The 22,714-nt window shown below is 42.7% G+C and overlaps 1 protein-coding gene across 5 annotated transcripts in view; it reads left to right on the top strand.

Moving 5' to 3' along the window:
• The window catches only part of BCAS3 (BCAS3 microtubule associated cell migration factor), a 1,455,708-nt gene that overhangs the window by 1,030,182 nt on the left and 402,812 nt on the right, over nt 1-22,714 (top strand). The gene's annotated exons all lie outside the window — the stretch shown is intronic.

The raw sequence follows: 22,714 nt of genomic DNA, 5'->3' as shown, positions 1-22,714 counted from the left end.
AAATAATCCATATCAATGAAATAGACACATTAACCTAACTTGTGCTTACAAGATACACACTTAAAGCATAGAACATAACAAATATTGTGTAGATAGTATACACAGGGTATTAATCAACATTTAAGGATTGTTTTCAGGCACAAGAGGTAGCCAATATATTCCAAAAATCATCATAAATATATATGTGACCCAGCAGACAATTATCAATGACCTGTATTTCAATTAACAACTTGAAACTGTGACACAGAAAAGAACATATTTAAATAGTGCCACAAATCCACACTCATGGTGTGGCTACTAATATCCTGGACCGACTCTCCACACGTGACAGATGGTTTGGTAGTGTCTCGTTATCCTCACCCACACCAGACACATTTAGTCTGAAAAAAAGAAGATTGAATAGTGATTTCACAGATTTTGGGTCTTTAGTTAATCTGGGTTAGTGAGGCTTCAAAGATCCCATCAGTTAATTCGCTCAGCACTTGTGTACAGTTCTGTCGTGTTTGTGCCGAAGCGGCTCAGAAAGCCAAGCTGTGAATCATGGTCATCCAAGCAGCTGTCCCTTCACATATATACAGCACGTTCCCAGGATGGCTAGCTCATGTGACCACAAAATTAACCCACTTATTCAGTGTTCTGATGAGTATATTGTGCCTTCAAGGATTCAGTGTTTGAGAATATGAGATCTTATGCAGTACATTAACGCATTTTATACAAACATCCATTAAAGGATCTGTTTCATAATGCAATATAGTCATGCATTTTCTTTTCTTTATGACATTCTTTTTGTTATGGTTCCTATTGATTTGAATGTAAATTGATTCTGGTTGTTATGTAAATGTTAATTAGAGAATCAATGTATTGTCATACAAATAGACAATGCATACATATTGCTTAGACTTTAAGTGAAGAACTTTTAACTATTTAGTGACTGTTATGCTCATATTATACTGATGCTGAAAGCTCATATTGGCAAACTTCCCTGGCACTTCTAGTAATAAATTATATCTAGTAGATATGTCCTCAGATATATATATATATATATATATATATATATATTATATATATATTATATATATATATATATATATATATATATATATATATATATATATATAAAATTGATCATTTGTATGTATGTTCCCGAATAACTGGAGAACTACTCCACCGATTCTGATCAGGTTTCCACGGAAATGTTCCTTGAGATTATCTGAGTAATATAGGCTACGAATCATCTCACTATACTGTTAATTAGCCTCACACACGCGCACACACACACACACACACACACACACACGCATATATACAACTTCCGGTTAGTTTTGGTGGAGATTTCACAATGCCTAGGAGAATATTTTCACTTGGGCATGAGAGCGTGCTGCTGTGAAAAGGGTGTGCCCGGCTTCCGTGATCACCAACTTCCACCCGAGCACAGCCATGTGCAGGACTTTTGCTTTATGCTTGTATGTATATAACTACTGAACCGATTTTGATTGGGTTTTCACTGAAATGTTCCTTGAGAACTTCCAAGGAACATAGGCTATGAATCATCTCGCTATCATGTTAATTTACTACAGACACACACACCACACATATACATGCACACACAACCCACATATACATACACACACACCACACATATATACACACCACACACACACACATCACACATATACATGCACACACCACACATAAACATCACACCTATATATACACACACCACACATATATACACACATACATACACACGTAAGACATATATACTGTACATGCACACACCACACATAAACATCACGCCTATACATACACACACCACACATATATACACACATACATACACACATCACACAAATACATGCACCATACTTGCTTACTCCCCCGGAAGTTGAGGGAGACTCAATTTTTCCAGTAACCCCCCTCACCCCCGGAAGAGTAGGCAGATCTCCTGCATCCTGCCCCCTTCCTAATGAAGTGGGCAGGATGGGTTGATTTTATGGGAAATTTGGAGGTCGTTACGGAGGGGGCAGGGCAAAAATGATGCAGAATGCGTCATTTAGCCACGCCCCCTCATCACAGACCCGCTAATCGCAGTCTATTTCTGTGAAGGGATGGGGCTTAATGATGTTTACAGTCCAGCCCCGCCCACTGAACCTGTCTGCCGCATCTCCTCTCCGGGCTTGCTTGGAGTTGGTAAGTATGACATGCACACACACCACACACAAACACCACACTTATATATACACACACACATGACATATACAGTACATGCACACACATCACACATAAGCACCACACATATATGTAAACACACACCACACATATATACACACCACACATATAAACATAAATACACACCACACATATACATGCACACACACCACAGATATATACACACCACAAATATACACATATACATACATACACACACACACACACACACACACACACACACACACACACACCACACACAAACACCACACTTATATACACACGCATGACATATACTGTACATGCACACATAAACACCACACATGTACATACACCACACCACACATATGCATACACCACACAGATATGAAAAAAATGTATCATTGACTAAAATGAATAATCCCTCAGCAACAACAGGTAGGCACTGCTAGTTAGGAATATATGTGCTAATTTTAAAATAATACATTTTCCACTAATCACTGAAAGGCAGTGCAACCTGCACTTTGTTCTCTGTCACCTCTACACACCGCAGAGCTGTCTGGGACAAATATTTGTATTTTGCATAACTAAAAACATTTTCGACAGTGAACACTAGAATTGCATCACACTAGTATCCTGACACTGTTGTAATGCTACTTAAAGCATTTTAACTGTGTGGGCATTATGTAAAGTCATAGTAATGCTGGGTGGCTAGCCAAGAGAGTTCAAGGGCTCCAAAGATGCAGAAACATAAATCAGGGGATGTACTCACTAGACTTGAAAAAAATCAGCAGGGTTTATTCACATAGAAGTCATAACATTGCACATTAATGTTCTGTGCTATGGCTTCTGGGCCTGATTCAGAGCCGGATGCTCTGACAGAGCGCTCGCTCTGAATCAGGGCCGGCCTTCTGGTTTTTTAGAGCGACCTCCTGGCCGCTCGCATAGCTGGGGGTGACCATCCACAGCTATAGCGAGCTGCCAGGAAGATGGTCGCGATGGTCAAGACCATCGCGACCATCGGGCTTGCGATGAGACCCTTGTGGTAGGGTCTCGTTGCCGCAAGCCCCAGAGAGCTTTCGGCACTAACAGAGTAAAAAGCTCTCCCACTGACATCACTTGTGATGTCAGTGGGGTCGGCACCAGACGGTAGGCATTCCCATGGGAACGCCTCCGTCTGGGCAGCAACGCCCCCGGCCCGCCCACCAAAGGGGGCATGCTGTCACTCAACATCGACAGCACGCCCTCTTTGCAACGAGAGCCGGAGCGACAGTTTGCCACCATCGACCCGCTTGCAAGCGCGTAGCGCTCGCGAGCGGGTCTGAATCAGGCCCTCTGTGTGCATAAACCCTGCTGATTCTTTTCAAGTCTAGTGAGTGCACTCCCTGATTTTATATATATATATATATATATATAAATATATATATATATATATATATTCGCTAAAAAAGTGGCAATCCCAATCTCAGACAGTTTAAACAAAATCCAGTGCTTTACTATGCAACGTTTCGGGGTCAACCCTCCGTCATCAAGGATTGACCCCGAAACGTTGCACAGTAAAGCACTGGATTTTGTTTAAACTGTCTGAGACTGGGAGTGCCACTTTTCTCGTGATCCTATATTTGGAGGGGCACATTACCCCAGGGTGGGACCCCAGCAAGTACCTACATGGCTCTAATTCCTAGAGAGTGCCAGTAATTTGTACTAATATATATATATATATATATTAACCAGTGCTTATAAGACTCTACAATATAGTGAGAAAACAGCACAAAGTCTAAAAAAAATTTAACACAATTCATATTAATCAACTGTAAATAAGGATATACATTTTTTTTTACTAAAATGGATCAAAAAATAGTTTAAGGCACACAAATTGAGTTAGTCTAGCTGTAATATCCCACTGTGTAGGTTACTGGGTGCATAAATCCAGAAAGAAATATATAAAAATATAAAAAGTTATAATGCCTGCACTTTTAAAATGCTTTTAGTAGCATTATAACCGTGTCGGATTACTGGCACCAGCTTTCTCGTGTCTACATAGTCACTGTCGACATAGGGCTTGATTCAGACATGGTTACTAATGCAGCCCTGCTCGCAGCTGCTCTCGCAATATTGGCTGTGGGAATATACAATTGCTAATCTCATTCCTCTTTTTGTGCTCCAGTGTGTGGTGGAGTGTATGAGTGATGAGACTCCCACTGTCAGGCTGCATGGTCTGTGCATTGGCAATGGAATTTGTAAACACACCAATATCGATGCAACATCAGTTGTACCATTGGCATCTGTGGTAGCCTAGGGTTTACTCTAGCTACTCTCAGGGGCGCAGACAGGGGGAGGGGGCATGTACTAATTGCCTGGGCTTATTGGAGAGACCCGGCTCTGCACCCCCCTTTCCCCTCTTACTTGTCAGCAGCAGCAGCGTCTCATCCCAGTCCCACACACGTTGCTGTGGGCTGGGCTGCGGTGGGTCCAAGGTGACAGCTGCCGCTGAGCACAGCCGCAGTCTCCTCTGCCTGTACCTGCATTATTTCCGGGGGGGGGCCCCTTCACCCCCTGGATCTGCTGTGGTGTGCACAGTGCCCCACTGTGCAGCGCTCATACATATTATTATTGTTTTTTTATATGGCGCCACATGTTTTCCGCAGCGCCTTACAAAGTACATAACCAAAAAAGTGGCTAACAGTACAATACAAATACAATGGAGGCCAAGGACATTAGCGACCATAACACCCAGATAAGCAGCAGAGCATAAGCAATCAAGTGTTAGGTGCCCTAGTGGGGAGTAAGAAGTAGATGAAAATAAAGTAAGAAGAAGCACAAGAGGGTAGAGGGCCCTGCTCACAAGAGCTTACATTCTACTATATTATCTTGTAGGCAGCATGGTCATCTGTGCTTTGGGTTAGTTTAGTTCCCTGCTCTCTGGATGATGCATAAAGGGAAGAGGGCCTTTCCTCAAAACTCGTAAGCGCTATTGCGTTTCCGTCCACCTCTGAGTCAGGACTGTAAATGATCAGAAAGGGGTGGAGATCAAACATCAGACTTACATTAGCATGAAGGCGAAGGGAAATAATATATTTTCTTTTTTTATATTTAGTTCCGAGTATACCAAAAATGGAGCAAACCATGCAATCAAAATATAAAAAAAAAAAAAGAAAATTAAAACGGAAATAAAGGCATTCCCTTTAATTTCAAAAGTTGTAGGAAAAATAGCCTAGATGAGGGTTAAACAAACACTACAGATTTAATTAAATTATAGCTGTAGGCTGGGCTTAGTGGTAGCATAGTCAGTTGTGTAAGACATGAACAAGCAAAATCACAGTGATCGCCCACACCGGATGCTCAGACAGCCTAGAATATATTTAATGGCGGTATGCACTTCATCATCATTATTTAGTTGTATGATGCTTCACGTTCCCTCGTGTCTGACATAGTTGTACATAGAGACAAACAGAAAAACAGTAAACATAATAACATACATCCCTAATAAATGTATGGATGCAATTAACAGAACAGAAGAAATCACATATGGGAGCTTACATTCTAGAGGGAGGGGCATAATGAGAGATAATAAGTTAAGTTGTCCGGATAGGTAGAAGAGAAGTTGGAGGCTAAACAGTAGAAGTGGTAGGAGGGTGGCTTGGAGTGGTGATATCGGTAGGTTGCGATAGGTAAGGTTATTTGACAGGGAGAAGGGGGAACAGGGTAGGAGAGGCAGGGTGGGAGTGAGGACATGAAGATGAGTCAGTTTGGAGAGACATGGAAAGCAGTCAGTGGAGATACAGATGTAAACTATATTCCAAATTTGGAAAAGGGTATGGCGATGCCACTCCAGCTCCCTGGACTTCCACTATTCCTCTCAGTGGGGTCTTCACTGCGCAAACACTGGACCTATGCTCTATTCTTCTGAGAATAGAGCAAGGGCCTCAGAAGCATAACCCAGCAATGCCAGGCCTCTGCATCCTTCTGTCCCTCTACAACAGGGGTGGGGAACCTTTTTTCTGCTGAGGGCCATTTTGATCTATATAACATTATTTGCGGGCCTGGTGCAGGCCACGCCCCCTCAGTGTGACATCACACTGGGCGAGGCCACAATCACTGGTGATTACAGCATTCTGAGGATGCTCCGGGGAGCGGTAAGGCCGCTCTAGGCGGCACTGCTGCATAGATTCTGGCTGCAGGGTGCCATTCTGGGCACCCTGCTAGCCAGATGAGGCTAGCAGAAAAAAGCTCAGAGGGCCAGACCAAATGATTCCCTGGGCCTTCTATGGCCCCTGGGAATGAGGTTCCCCAATCCCTGCTCTACAGTATATGAGACACTGCATAATATATATATCGTGCTTTTCATAAATAATAAACCCAGCAAAATTACAGAACTAGGAGTTTAATGCTCACTTTATAAATTGTGGTTGGAGAAATAGAAATAATTCTGTATACCTTTTTGGTGACTGTGATTGTACAACAGCTACATACAGGACCATTTATACAGACAACTATTCAACTTGCAGACAGATGTCACCAGGGCACAGTTATGAAACAATGACTTCTGAGGCTAATGTGCCTGTAATTATAGGTTGAAAGATGTTTTTTTTCAACTTTATAAAAACTCAAAACAAATAAAAAACCTAGACTTTTGGCCAGTCACTGCCTCACTTTCACCTATGGATACAGAGCTATTAAATAATAAATATTTAGCTGCAATCTGTGAATTTGTGACTACAAATTAATTATTAATTATCATAAACCTTCTGTTTGGATAATTTTGGCACCACTTTAAGCGTTAACAGTAAATTTATTTTTAATTAAATCAGTGCATTGAGAATAAAAGAAGACTCTTCTGCAGCCCAAACAGAACACACATGCCATCTTAACTTACTATCATTGAAGGCACTGATGCTTCTGGAGACTGCAGAGGGCTACAGTTCATTGTCTCTGTTCCATTTTATCTTTAGTCTAAAGTGTCATTGACCATGAAAGATTCTCTTTCAATTATATCAGCTCTGTTTTTCTCAGCCCACATTACTACAGTGGACCTACGCAAAACAACTGCTATTGAGGCCTTAGTAGCTAATACATCTTGACATACAACCTTAAAGACTGACAGTGCTCAAAAGTTGGCATTCCTCTGCCTAATCTACACTGTAGTTCTTCAAGGGTATATCTCATGCTCAGGACCTAATTGCGCAATGTGGCCACACCCCCACAAAAACAGAATGAACATTTTTTGATTGTGTCGTGCCACACAGGGTACAGGTACAGGAGAATGCTGCGGAGCTCAGTGGAAGCAGCCTCCCTGGACCCACCGCAGCCCAGTACAAAGCAGTGTGTGCTGGGCTGAAGAGAAAGGCTTGTGCCACTGACAGGTAAGAGGGCGGAACCGGTTCGATTCCCGGCAGCGCCTGGCTGACAACAGCAGAGTTCCTAGCAGCGGAAGCCCGACAGCGTTGGAAATCCCGATCGTGAATAGGTAAGTACTAACTAACCTAACCCCCTAACCCCCCAAGTGCCTTACCCTAACCCCCCCCTTCCCCGCTGCCTAAACCTAAGTCCCCCGGGGGGGTGCCTAACCCTAAGTCCCCCCCCGGGGGTGCCTAACCCTCCCTCCCCCTAGCCTAACCCTCCCAGGGGGTGCCTAACCCTAAGTCCCCCCCCGGGTGCCCTAACCCTCCTCCCCCCCGTGGCTGTCCACTCGTGGCGCCTGGCATCCCTTCGATTGGGATGCCGGGCGTCGGTCTCCCGGCATCGGGGAAATGTCAGGTGTCTACATCTAGATGCCTGGCATTTCACCCTCGCCGGGATATGACAGTCGGGAAGCCGGCTGCCGGTATTAAGGCAGCCAGCTTCCCGATTGTATACCAGGATGGCGGAGGTTTGATGGCCCCAGTTCACTCCAACAACCCCAAACCCAGGCAATTAGTACCCGCTCTCCCCTCCATTCGGCACCCCTTCTCATGCTTACATTTGCTTCAAAATTATTCCAATTATTTCAACAATACTTTACTCAAATAATTCTGTTCACGTACATCAAGGTAAAAGACAGCAAACTCAGCCGTAGTTGGTCTTAATGTTCCCAGCTTTCATCTCTAATGGGCGTTCCGTTCGAGATAATATCCAAAGACCGCCGCTGGCTCCAGATTCAGGGGATGATGTCACTGCATCCACGTTGGTAGTCACGCCCAATGCATTTCGTCATTGGAGAATTCGTTAGACACCCCCTGATGAAATCTACTATAACAAAACGCGTTGGGCATGGCTACTGACGTGGATGCAGTGACGTCATCCCCTGAATCTGGAGCCAGCCGTGGTCTTTGGATATTATCTCAAACAGCCATTAGAGCTGAAAGCCAGGAACTTTAAGACCAACTACGACTGAGTTTGCTGTCTTTTACCTTGATGTACGTGAGCAGAATTATTTGAGTACAGTATTGCGCTCTCCATGTTTGTTGCAAATTCCTAGATAAGTGACCTTTGCGGCTGAAGGGTCGGGAAGTAGCAGCGTATCATCTGTTATATAAGCTTTGGACTTTTGACTGTGGACTTTTCAGTGCAATACTGACAGTATTGTATGTGTATATATATATATATATATATATATATATATACATACATACATGTGTACTGTGTGTAACTATTAGGGCAGGAAGGAGCACGTGTGCGCACAGGGGTTGTTTGTGTGTATGTGTATATAAATATATATATATATATATATATATATCCAACTGCCTGTTCCATACCAATCTGCTATTTAAATTGTATAATTGTATTGTAAATTAATGAGGTGGTTACATCAGTTTGTCCTATTGTAGATGTGCTCTGATCATTGTATAGCACCAATTTCTTGATTACTGTAGATGTGGATAGTCTGACAGAGATTTGGCAAGCGGAATAGATGTTTGGTATCTTTAGGAAAAAACAGTAAGAAAAATATAATATAATGGACAGATGTAACATATTATTGTAATCCAGAGAAGGTTAGATTTTTTAAATGAGTATTTTATCAGAAACAGTTATGTTCTATCAGAAGTCATTTGGAAATGTAAGAAAAGTATAAAGGACAGGGTGTTTGTTTTTTTAGATGGTACTAAATAAATAATACAATACTACAAAGTATTTATATATATCAGAAAGAATTGCTTTAGTAATGACAAAATTATATAGTGCCAGTAGTTATATATAAACTGCATATTCAGTCTAGCTATGACAATTCAGCAAATGTCTAGTCTGGATCATTAATGAGCTTGAAATAGTGCTACTAGATTGCCTTACCTAATAGTGTCATGTTCAATAATGCATAGTAATGCACAGCTAAATAGTGCAGTGTAATGCAGTAGAATGCACTGCTTTATATGCTTAATTCCATATAATCAGAAAATGATGATTAAAGCGTGTGTGAAAACAATATGCATCATCTTGTCAGTTTGTAAACCTACTTTTTTTTTCCCTCTTTAATAATTCTGTGACATTAGCCCAAAGGGAAACACCGGTCCTTCAGATTGCACTGTGCGTCCTTTGTGCTAAGTGTTGCTGTACAAACACATATAGCTGTCTGCATAGCGTGCTAGCCCAGGGAGGGTCAGCTTCAGTCTGTGGCCACTAAAAATGAAAAACATGCCCCAACCGGGGACAAGAACAGGGTCAACAGCTGGCAGAGGATATGGCAATCATTTATATAAATATGCTTTCTCAAGTCCGCAAAAACAAAAAACCCAAAACCAAACAGCTGGGAAGGGTTGGAAGTAGCCCCAAGGCTGGTTAGTTTCCTTCCAGATGGGGAGGTTAGACTGGGGCTAGCCAGACTGCTCCACATAGACTTCCGATTCACATTAGAAATAAAAAGAGAGGAGGGAAGGGAAAAGGAAGAAAAGCTACAAGCGTGACTGCTCCGTTTTTCACCTTACTTAATCAAATAAGTGAGAAGTTTCCGAGGCGGAAGACTTGAATTTATTGGTATTCACATTTTCCCTTTGCTTCTTGTTTATCTGTGTCAGGTCTATTCTTGTGGGTTTCAGGTCTATTCTTGTGGATTTAACCCCTCTGAGATACACGGCATTGTGTCAAATGTACTTTCCTTTTGTGCAATAATATATATACCTATATATCAGATGTTGCAGCAAATCATCCAACTTTGCAAGGAATAGGGATTTTATTTAATTGTCAGGTGAAATATTACTATCCCATGACATTATTATTATTATTATTATTATTATTATTATTATTATTATTATTATTATTATTATTATTATTATTATTATTATAAGGCAAATGCACTCCATAGCAATTACCTGGCTGGATCTGCCATTGGTATACATGTAATAAAATATCCCCCACACTTGTGTTGCATGACTCCGTTTAATAATATCTCACTGGAATGTAAAACTGTCAGCAAAGGGAAAATACCTCTAGATGTGAAGATCACCTAGTACAATCTGAGTTTTAGAGCACCAGTATATTCCATTTTCTATAGTATTCATAACATATAAAAACTATACACCATAGAAATGTCGAATGATCCTGTCTGCCAGAGCTCACACATACAATAGATACATATTAGATTCTACACACATACTTAAGGTTGGGTAACGGGTTATCCAGGGCTATGTACACAAATGTTTGTGACCCCTACTGTTTTGTATGTGACCAGTAAGGAGAGACACATTAACTCTTCAAAATGCATTAATAACTCGGGGATCCGCAAGGCTTTTGTGCCACTAGTAAAGCCTTTTTCGCTGGAATTATGAAATCTGACAGTTTAAAAGGTTTGCTATTTCCTCCACCAAGAATCATTTTCAGAAAAAATATATATGTGTATTTCTCTGTAGTTTTTTGCCTATGGCAAAATCTTTGCTAAAAGGAAGTCCTTCTCTTTTCTCCTGCTGCAAGCTATCTCTCAGAACACTGTACTACATTACGTGCACACTTGCCATCCCCAGCTTGTGCAGTGTGCCGTGTTCATTTTGTCTGTTAATTGCCAAAAGCAAAAACACAAATGCTAGCTCCTGAGGTAGAAAAGTCGCCTGTAATCTCAATTAGAAATGTTATTGTTTATATTGCCAAAACATCTTTAAGATGAAGACAAAGTGAAAGACTAATCACTGTTATGTATGAGTCTGTTTATTGAAGTGATGACGTCTCAGGCTCTGTAGTCCCTTTTTCCTGCAGAGTTTGCTGCGAATGCTTATATTTTATTATAATAATCCTGTCTGGAGTTGAACTGAGGTGCAGGAAGATACGTGCATTGGCAAAGTTTGTGTAGATAGAGAGGCAGACCAAACTCCACCTCTGTGACTTGTCAACACATTTCAGACAGACAGAGTATTAATGGTGGCTTCAACTGGTGGGATGTCCAGCAGAGAACTTGCACTCTCCTCCCATTTATCATGCAATAAAGCTTTTTTGAGGTAGGGAGAATGGCTGTGCAGCCTGCCATAGATAGGCTGCACTATATCACCCTCCTGATTGGTTATGTCTCCAGCAGCCTTAAATCTTAACTCAGCCTCTCCAGTCTGGGTTTCCCCTGTTCACAGCGCAGTTTGCTGACATGGAAACTACAAGTCTATGAAGCTGTGTGCTTTGAAGATTGTTTCATTTAACAAGTCAGTTACTGTTATCCAGATGTTTTATCCTGTAACTCCTCATTAAATTCAGTGAATAGTTAATCTCCATCTCTTGGATCTAAAGCCCTGCACTATTTTTTTTTTTGCTTGTAGTATTACATTCAGCTTTTCTTCACAGAATTAACATTTTTAAAGCCATAATGCCCCCCTCTTGGTTTACAGTGTTGGATTACAGAAGCGGAGTGGTGCGCTTACCTTTAGCACTAAGGAGGAAACCTTTAGTGATTAGGAACACTTAGTTAAAGAATGACTGCGTAATATTGTGGTGCAGGTACACTGTTCTGAATGCCACATGTCTGGTTCTTCATGTGTATTGTAGCATCACTTGTGTATTACATGACACCTTACTATACAAAGTCACAAACAACACAAAGCATTAAATCTCAGAATCATACATTGGGTAGCTGATGATGAGTGACTATTACGGTAGCTGGCATTGCGTATCTTGCATGAAATAGTTGTGCTGGTTCCTAGAAACATGGCTATACACATATGTGCCCACAGGGGTTAAGCTAGTCTTTCTGTCACCTGGGGCAAATACTCTGCTTGGTAAACCCCCCCCCCGGTCCTTTCTTCTCTATATATTGCAGAGAGCATCAGTGACCGCCGTATAAAACAGACTGTTTTTAATTGCCTTATTTTTCAAATACAGCGGCATTGGGGTGTTCGAACATAGGCCAGTTTACAGTATGGGCATGTTCGAGCCAATTGAAAAAAATGGAGCAGAATGGGACAAAGATTCATTTGAGTCTGAGAAAGCCTTAGTATTTGTAGTTTGTTATTAGCTGTTTTCCTCTTCTCTAAAAGCACAGTTTATATATGTTAAGAGATGCCTTTTAAATGACAGGCCTTATGATACTGGTTTTTATAGTACACCTTCTTAGGAGAGAGAGCCCTCCATCCGGACACTATGACCCATGGACGGCCGGAGGTTCAACTTCTGACCTTGTGCACTACTGTGCATGTCCAGTAGAGTGGTCCACATTAATATTGTCAAAAACAAAGATGCTTGAATCATGCCTCCACATAGACTGTTGTTGTCCATTATAATGTAGTATCTTGTGTACCATAATTTTAGCTTTGTACATTGTAGTTTAGTGGTTGCCCAGAAGTTTACTTTCTGGAAGCTGACACAAACGGAGATAATGCTTTCAATTGTCTTTTCATGTATATTCGGCTCTACCGGAGGCCCAGAAGTTGGAATTTTCAACTGCTTTCAGAAAGTACAGTATTGATAAAAACGTTTATAGTGCAGTGGATATTGCCCTCTTCCAAGATCCTGTATTAAACAGTTTACGACAGGAAATGTTAGAATATTTACCAAGTGCACTGGAAAAACAGCAACCAAGAGCCGATTATCGAGAGCTTTTGCATTTATCTCTTCTGTTTCTTGGTGGTGTAAATAGCAGTAGGCAGCATAAAATTATTGCCAGATACATTTCTTTTAGTTATCACTTTTTTTTCTGTACTTTTCGGATCCTTGTAGCTTGTCTATGTCTCTTGCGACCATCAGATGGAGAGGCTGGCCCTTTCCCCGGTAGCTGGTCCTATAGGGCCTGAAGCTGAGTTGGACATAAATAGAAATGCGATCAGATATAGCGTTTCTGCACATGCACCAGAAGAAGAAATCTGCAACTGAGCATGTGCCGCACCAGGCATAAGCACACAGACTAAGCTTGCAGGTGTACATGGATTGATTTGATGGAGCACTCGTTCAGTAAAATGGGCGTTTCTGGGAGGTAACTGGCTGGCGACCATTCTGATGCATGGAACTGATCCGTCACGTAGGAGCGTCATGGGCATGTAGGCTGACTTCTGTGCTCATTCTTAGCGTATAGAGATAGCACGCTTGTTTCTGACAGATCTTCGGCACCCAGCATGGGAAGAGTGCAGTAGTGGTGATGGATGAAGCATGCAACATCAATTTCATGTTCCCCTGTGTCCAGAGAGGCTATGTATCCTGAGGATGGGGATTCATTCCTCGAAACGTTGAAATAAAGCACATTTGTTTTCACTAACTTTGATGTGCCGCCTGACACAGTGGATAAATGGTGGGGGTGCTGTCCTCTTAAGGAAGACAACGGAGCAAGTTACCCCGCAGTGGGTCGGGAGTGCCGGGTCTCAGTATATATATATATTTTTATATATTGAGGGGTGGTCTCTCATCTGAATCACTAACATTCTTGTGGGATCAGCTCAAGAGTAAGATTGGCACATTCTGCACCTACAATAGAAGTTTGGAATTCCGGGTTTTCTGGGCTGCACAACTCAAACTGGAAATATAGAATTCCGGGTTTTCGAGGTCACCCAGAGCCAGCAGGAAGTCGGCCGCACAGGAAGGGTTTAAAACTCTCATACACCTGTTGCTCATGGCTCCTGATGCTGGGCAAACTGGACAGGCAGTGGTTAGCATTAGGGTGCCAGGGTTTAGAGGGTACACAGACATTAGCACAAGTGCTGAGACATTTACTTTTATGTTGTTTGCTTATTTTCTGTTAGCTGCCTGTGTGTGTCCAGGCCTATGCTCACATATGCTAAGGTGCAGTGTCTGCTACCATTAAAGAGACACTGCTTTACCAAGTATCTGCCTGTCTGGAGTCCTCATTTCAATACCCCGTGTCGCAATATATATATATATATATATATATATTACCTCAGATCACCTTACTTTATCCAGTCTCAGCTGATTCTAAACTCCACTTCCTCTGCATCTTTTCATGCTGCTTTTCCACATCTGAATGCAAACAGAATCAATATGGTACCTAGGGCACATAAGCGTGAACATAACATGTATTGAAAAGTGTCTCCTTGTTCCGTTCAAGAAGATCAGAGGCCCAGAGAAGTTGGGCCTATTATCAGAGCAAACCAGTGAACTTAGTAAGGCTACGTTCACTGTCAGTTAATATTTGTGAAGGCAAAGGGAAGAGACAAGCTGGTGCCTAATAGTGTCATCACTCAAAGATCTTTGTAGAAGATTTGCTGGAATGCCTCCTCAGTTCAGTCATTGGACCCTTATAGTTCAACTGTTAATGCAGTTGCCATCTCTGTGCCTCATTCATAGATGAATGAATGCAAATAGTACAGCCGTAGTGGCTGTGGGGAATTATGCTAATGTTGGGTACACACTGACAGATACATTGGTCGATCAATTGATCGGCCAATGTATCTGCTGCCCGTTGGGCAGTGTGTATCCGCGATATGTCGGTGAACGTTGGCGTTCACCGACATATCGCATTGACTGTGCTGCACAGCCGATGGACAGATATGTCTGCACCACCCGTACACACACAGCAGCAGCCGTGAGGAGGGGGGTGGGGCACGCCCCCCGCCCGCCGGGGCACGCCCCCTGGTCGCCGGGACCTGCGGGCAGGCACAGATGATGGTTGTTCAGTGTGTACGAACAGCCATCATCTGCAGAAATATCTGTATAGTGGGTATACAATCGGGAAGCCGGCTGCCTTAATACCGGCAGCCGGCTTCCCGACTGTCCTATCCCGGCGAGGGATGAAATGCCGGGCATCTAGATGTAGATGCCTGACATTTCCCTGACGCCAGGAGACTGGCGCCCGGCATCCCGATCGAAGAGTTGCCGGGTGCCGCAAGCGGACAGCCACGGGGGGGGAGGGTTAGGATTAGGGCACCCGGGGGGGACTAGGGTTAGGCACCCCCCCGGGAGGGTAAGAGTTAGGCTAGGGGGAGGGAGGGTTAGGGTTAGGCACCCCCGGGGGGACTTAGGGTTAGGCACCCCCCCGGGGGACTTAGGTTTAGGCAGCGGGGAAGGGGCGGTTTTCATACCGATTCCGTATAATGTGTACCCACCTTAAGAAAAACGATGGACACAAAACTTTTCTGAGCAGACAGACAATCTAAACAATGCTCATACAGCAAAAAGAGAAAGCAGTTGTGAAGGACCAGGAGATGGAGTTAAAATAAATGGATTGTCTTAAGATTTCTACAATGAATAGAACAACTTTCATGTCTCCAGATACCACTGTCTCTCCCCATTCGTCCCATACCACACCACCACCGGCGAGTGCACAAAACTGCCAGTTCCCAATGACTGCGCAATATTGGTGGCTAATAATTATTTTACCCTACAATAGCCACACTCACTTTCCCCATCACCAGCTACAGTTGTTATTCTTCTGCTTTATATTATATATCCATTTTTACCACATCTCCTAGATTGTAAGCTTATTTGCACACCACCACTTTTACCTCTTCTTGTATTTCAAGGTATCTAAGTATTTACAAAGATACTATCTGAATAAATCTAATTGTGAACCAACTTTACAGAAGGTACGCGGTATACACAAGACATTAGCGTAATATTGTTTATCTAGTTACAAGCCTAATTAGCATAATGAGTACCAAATATAATAATCAATGTCTATCAAAATCATAATGACATTGTGCAATGTTGGCATGGCTGTGTAAGGAAAAAAAATTCTTTTTGAAATGATCTAACATCTTCCTACATGAGACATCCATCTGTCTTGGCCAAGTTGTACATTTGCTTGTAGGAGTGCACTACTTGCGTGGGTGTGTGAAAGTAAACAGAGAAGCAGTATTTTCATTTACTTTAAACCTTTGGATTAGTAAACATATGCAGTGGTCACAAAATAAGAGTTTATCATTCACCAGTAAGACTTGCAGTGTGTTCCTTGTGTACAATAACACCGTCAGGCTTGGAGATGAGCAAAACTTTTCGAAACAATAGTTTTGTACTTTTTACCAGAGGAAAATCTTTGGAGTCAACTCAACCACACAACAAGATGATTTGTCCATGTAGACTAGGCTACAGACTAAAAAGTCTGCTTCTGTGCGAATTCAGGGGCTCATGTAGACTTTGACGCAATGCAGTATGTGCCTTTCAAACACTGATGGCCTGATTTAGAGTTTTACGCTATTAGCATCACTGCTGCGTCCAGTGATGCTAAAATATAGTAACGCAGCAGGAGGAGTCTTGTGTAAATAGACATCTCTTTCCGGCTTATGTGATTTGCTGCGTCCAAGTATGCAGCAGTGGATCACTCTGTGTGACCATCAGATAGCCGGTGTTTTCACATAGCTGAAGCCAGTGAAGCTGCATACAAGAACGCAGCCACTGGCTTCAGCTCCAACATGCTCCCGTTTTCTGGGGTGCTGCCTGACGCCGCCAGACGGAAGGAGCCTGTCAATCAGGCTACGGTGACCGGGTTCTGAGAGCGACATTGCAGAAGTAGATATGCACATGCTCAGTACAACTCTGAATCAGCCCCTGTGATGGAATTTATGTTTAAGGCCCCTTCCAGTAATGGAGCCACAGGGGCGCAAAGTACAGTATAGTCGTGTTCATGCAAAATGCATCCAATGCTGGCCACAAAAGAGACACATATATGGAAGTAGATCACTTGCAGGTGCTCAAACCCTTGTGCAAAATGCAAATTGATTTTCCCTCCCATTTATGTTAATGCTTGAGTAATGTTGGTGCTGTGACCTAGTCACATTATTACATTGATAGTAACAATCAATCAGTATATTTCAATTTATCTTTTAAAGAGGAAAGTGACGATTGAGTGTATTGATTTGAACGTAAATACAAACTTTTTTTATTTTGACTGTGTTTTGATCTACCTTGTTTTACATGTTTCGGCATATTTTATTTATTTATATATTAACAGCTGTTTATATAGCGCACACATATTCCGCAGCACTTTACTGACAATATTTGGCCATTCACATCAGTCTTGCCCCAGGGGAGCTTACAGTCTGAGGCCCTGATTCAGAGCCGGACGCTCTGACAGAGCACTCGCTCTGAATCAGGGCCGTCCTTCTTAATTTTTAGAGCGGCCTCCTGGCCGCTCATATAGCTGTGGGTGACCACCCATGGCTATAGTGAGCGGCCAGGAAGATGGTCGCGATGGTCAAGACCATCGCGACCATCGGGCTTGCGACGAGACCCTTGTGGTAGGGTCTCGTTGCCCCAAGCCCTGGAGTGCTTTCGGCTCTATCAGAGCCGAAAGCACTCCCACTGACATCACTTGTGACGTCAGTGGGGCCGGCCCCAGACGGTAGGTGTTCCCATGGGAATGCCTCCGTCTGGGCAGCCACGCCCCCGGCACGCCCACCAAAGGGGGCGTGCTGTCACTCACCATCGACAGCACGCCCCCTTTGGTACGAGACCCGGAGCAACGGCTTGCCTGTCGCTATCCGGGTCTCGTGCATGCGCACGACGGAGCCGGCTCCGACGTGCGCATGCGCACTGGGCCAACATCGACCCTCTTGCGAGCGCTCAGCGCTCGTGAGCGGGTCTGAATCAGGCCCTATGTTCCCTATCACATGCGCACACACATACACACTAGGGTTAATTTGTGTTGGGAGCCAATTAACCTACCAGTATAATTTTGGAGTGTGGGAGGAAACCAGAGTACCCAGAGGAAACCCACGCAAGCACAGGGAGACTATACAAACTCCGCACTATTTAGCCATTTCCTCGCAAATCTGATCTGTGTCATAGGAACATTGGAACTCTGCACAATTTCTATTTGTGCAAGATTCACAACTTGACTAATCCTTAGTCATGCATTAACAAAATATAATTAGGAGTGATAATGGAATAGAACTATATATTTTGTTTTGAGTCTCAGTTTTTATTAGCTAGCATTAATAGACCAATATTTAAAAAATGTACATTTTAGCACTTTTCACACACCATTTGTTCTGTTTTGTTCCTGCCACATTTGTTTTCTGTGTAGACAGCACACATAAGGCTCAGTATGCCTGCAGCGTTTTACTTGCGCTTCCCGTCCATCTGTGTTCTGTTGGGAATGTAGGGACATGTGACTGAGTATAGGGGTAGAGTTGCTGACTACAGTGTTAGTGCCCCAACTGTTTGATGTCTTTATCCCTGTCATGGTCCCAAACTAAGATCAGAAAAGAAGATATTTATTGAGCTCTTGTGTAAGTTTTATTTTCTGTAGCATTATAAAAAAATTTATATTTTGTATAGATACATGCACTATTATCCCTCTTGTGCTCTTTCACAGAAAACTTAGGTTGGTGCCAGTCTCACACTTAGACACCTATATTTACATTATGTAGATAAGCGTTCACACCCTTAGTGTTCTACGCTGCAACTAACTTCACAGTGTCACAAGGTAACCAATTTGCATATAATTTGCTATTTAGAAACATGGGTAAAGAAATCTCACAGAGATCCCTATTCTTAGTTATTATAATGGCATCCCAGCAACAGCAGGTTCCACTTGTGACATGATGACCAGTGTTTGCTGCATGAAAGGGATGATTTTGCTCTAATAAAACCAATATATCTTCTCAGCTAGAAACACATAGGGACATATTTAACAAAAGTGGTAGAGCCCTGAAAATAAGTTTCCTAATCCCGGCATACTGCAGCGTTGTGGAAAGCTATTTGGGAGTAAATAATGAGAAACCAGGACACGGGCCCCGATAAGAGCAATCGCTTCACTTCCGGGTTCGGACTCAGCTGAGCTTTACGCAGCTCGGTAAATGTGGCTTTTGTGCAGTCCCCATCGAAAGCTATAGGGGCTGCTTTTGCGATCCTTAACAGGGAGAATGTAGGACATATCTCTGATATCTGCTGCCTTACTCCCTTGTTAAATATCCCTGATGCTTATAAATGTGGCAAATACTCCAAAATCAGACATTGTCTGAGGATTGACTGCATTTTTGGGCTTAATAAATAGGCCCCCTGTTGTTACATAGGCCAGGATAATAATATAATTGACCTGTGACTGTGCACGCAATCAGCCAATTTTTGTATTCAGCACATACATTGCAGTTTGTGTGCGCGAACCAGCCACTGCAATTGGGACTGCGATCGCAGTGACTATGCAGACCCATCGCAGAGCGATTGACAGGAAGTGCCGTTTGTAGGAGTGACGGGGTGGTCGGCGAAACGCAGGCGTGCCAGTGCATTTGAACGCTGTTGCATGGGCGTGCATAAATTATCCACTGTGATGCCTTACACAGCTTGTGTACTCACTGCATGCAATGAAGTTAGCAATTCCAGAGTAAGTTCGGAGCTTGTGCAAGTGTGCGTGAGGCTGCGATGGTACTCGATGTTTCCGATGGTACTCGATGTTTCCGATGGTTTTGCAGTCTTGCTAAACATTACGGATGTGTGTAAGATAAAGTGGGCGTCCTTATGTAGTGCTGTGGCGGCATAATCTCCGATACCTGCTGCGATCCCTCCATTGCCGCCGGCAGCCGCCTCCCCCATTGGTTTCTATGGGGGATGCGATGCTGCCAAATGTATCAATATTGGGAATGCGAAACATTCCCGATATTGACCCCAGCAGCTAACGCTATCTGAAGATAGCGTTAGCCGCTGTGTCCTATGGGCACTTACCCGCATTTCAGCCGGTGGAGGGATCTTCCAGATCATTCCACCGGCAATGGGCGCAGCTCACGTGCAGTCCGCGGGACTGCGCATGTGCAGCAGCCCGGAATGCGCTCCGGCCACATCGCAAGGACGGGCTCTTTTCGGAGCCCGTCTCCCTTCATGTGCCGGGTCATACATTCGGCCGGTATGATCGCATTTTGCAATGCGATCATGGGCGGTACTGCATGCCCTGATCGCATTGCAAAATGCGATCCTTAATAAATAGGCCCCCTAGTCTTGATGACATAAATTGGCGTTAATCACATCATCATGACCCCGCCCCTGATTGCACAATGATGCAAATTGTGGGGATCGCGGTGTCACATTCCCTGCACCTGGCCCCTCTAAGATCTCCCTGAGGGCAAGTGAGCAACTGTATCAAGTATGGTAGAGTGACAACTATAGAGTGTAATAAGATATATATGTAGATATCAATTTATGGCATTGCTTAGCAGTATGATCTGTAATATGATGTTACATGCATATTCTGTATTATAAAGAGTATGTTATAGTGAGCGATAAATGAGAGACAGGCAGGGATGACTACAAACGAGTGTGACATGGCTGCTTTAAGGGTATGCAGTAATGCTCAGCACAGTGCTGTTCATTCATTGGTGATATCATTAATGATGACAGCATGGCCAGATATTTCTTTTTTTCTTAATTGTGCACATAGCACTAATTACCGAGTAGGCCTTTTTCGAATTGGTTTCCTATTCAGAAGTGACAACTTAATTTGAGTGGGTTCCTGTGATCCCTTTGCCTGCGTGTGTTCATGTCTGCACTATCTGTCTCACTGCCAGATCCTATCTATTTTCCCTTTCAAGGAACCAGTATAAAAACGCGGTAATTCAACACTACCTGAAACCATCCTTCCAGACTTCCACCTTACTGTTACACCCTTAAGTCATCACCTCTTGACCTCCAGAGGTCATGGGTCTAATGCTTTTTTATCCTGCTTGATTCCTCTGTCTCTGCCCACTTCCTTTACAACATTAGGGCCTTGTTATATAAGGAAATTGGAAACACTAACAGGCCTTTCTGAGGCCAACAATCCCTCTGCAAGATAAGATTTCCTTTCTGCTCCTAAGTAATTACTGATGATGCTTATAAATAGATCCTGCTCTGAATATGAATGAATGGGATCGTTATCTATTATAAATTTAGATGTGTAAGGTTAAAAAAAAAAAAAAATGACTTATGGCATAACCGAGTCTGTTAAACACAGTATACATTTCAGTACTGCTCAATATTGCTGTAACATTTTGTTATATTAAATAGCGGCAACAATTTTTATTAGAAACTTATAAAGATAACCATTATGCACAGTGGTCTACAAATGAAGTGGATAATGAGCAACTCAGGATTGTTCATACCACATTTCAATGTCTTTTGGGATATTTGTTTATACATCATATAAAATATACTTGCAGACTCTCCCAGAATGTCTAGAGAAAGCTGAAAAGGTGGAGACTGACAATCTCTCTGAAGCCAGGAAAGACAGAGAAATGGTGTGTGGAAGCCAGCGGGATGACTGATATATGTTATCGTACCCCAGCCACCTAAGTGTGAAAACACAAACCATATATCCTTGCTGACATTTGGGACTTCCACTACAAGTGGCAAGGACATGTGCAATTTTGCAAATCATGGTATCACAACGCAGGTGGCGGAGACATAATGACATGAATTGGTACAAATTGTTTAATCAGGTCCCCACTCCACTGGACAGGACCTGAGAAGGTTCGTTGCTCTTCCATGAGTCAGGGATAACTCCCCAAAATTTTAGATATTCATGGACATTCCAGAAGTGTGGGCAAAATTGGCTTCATGTGATCAAGGTTTAATAAGGCTGGCGTTATTGAGTTATTATAAGTTATCCTCTGACTTCATGGAACTACCATTTGTATATACCAGAGGGTAGGTTCGAAAAGTCAACACTATGATATGATAACATCCAGTGGCTCCATTCTTAGAGCAGTTGATCCAAGAGAATGCCCTATTCACGCCATTAAAAGTACATGCCCTATTTTATGAGTTCTTATGGCATCCTGTAATGTGCTGGAGCAGAATATTATTAAGGTACACCTGTGCCTGGTGTAATCTGTAAATCAGTGTGCAATTTTACAAACAAATATGCCAGCTTTGGGGACTGTAGTTTCCTTAGAAGTTATTTACATGTACTGAAACATTTACTGATATACCAGATGATGCTATTTTGAGTTTAAGAGCCAAAATTACTTTTTCAAAGCCATCAGTTGCAGATCTAATGCGGTGACACTTTAAAATCTATGGGAAACACTGTTTCCCTGTCATAAGAATACAGTTTGGAGAGCTTTATATGCAAAAATGCTTCCTTTCGGAATTTAAGCATTATCAAGTTAATAGGAAATTCAGCTTTGCTCTGCCTTTAGGATACTGCAGTTTTATAGCAAATGGGTCAGTACAACTATGATTGTAAACGCATATGAAAATGCACATCAACTCTATGCAGGTATGTGTACAA

The sequence above is a fragment of the Taudactylus pleione genome, unplaced genomic scaffold, assembly GCF_031769625.1.
Source record: "Taudactylus pleione unplaced genomic scaffold, aTauple2 ptg000397bl, whole genome shotgun sequence".
Lineage (NCBI taxonomy): Eukaryota > Metazoa > Chordata > Amphibia > Anura > Myobatrachidae > Taudactylus > Taudactylus pleione.
This window is presented reverse-complemented; position numbering and strand designations above follow the sequence as displayed.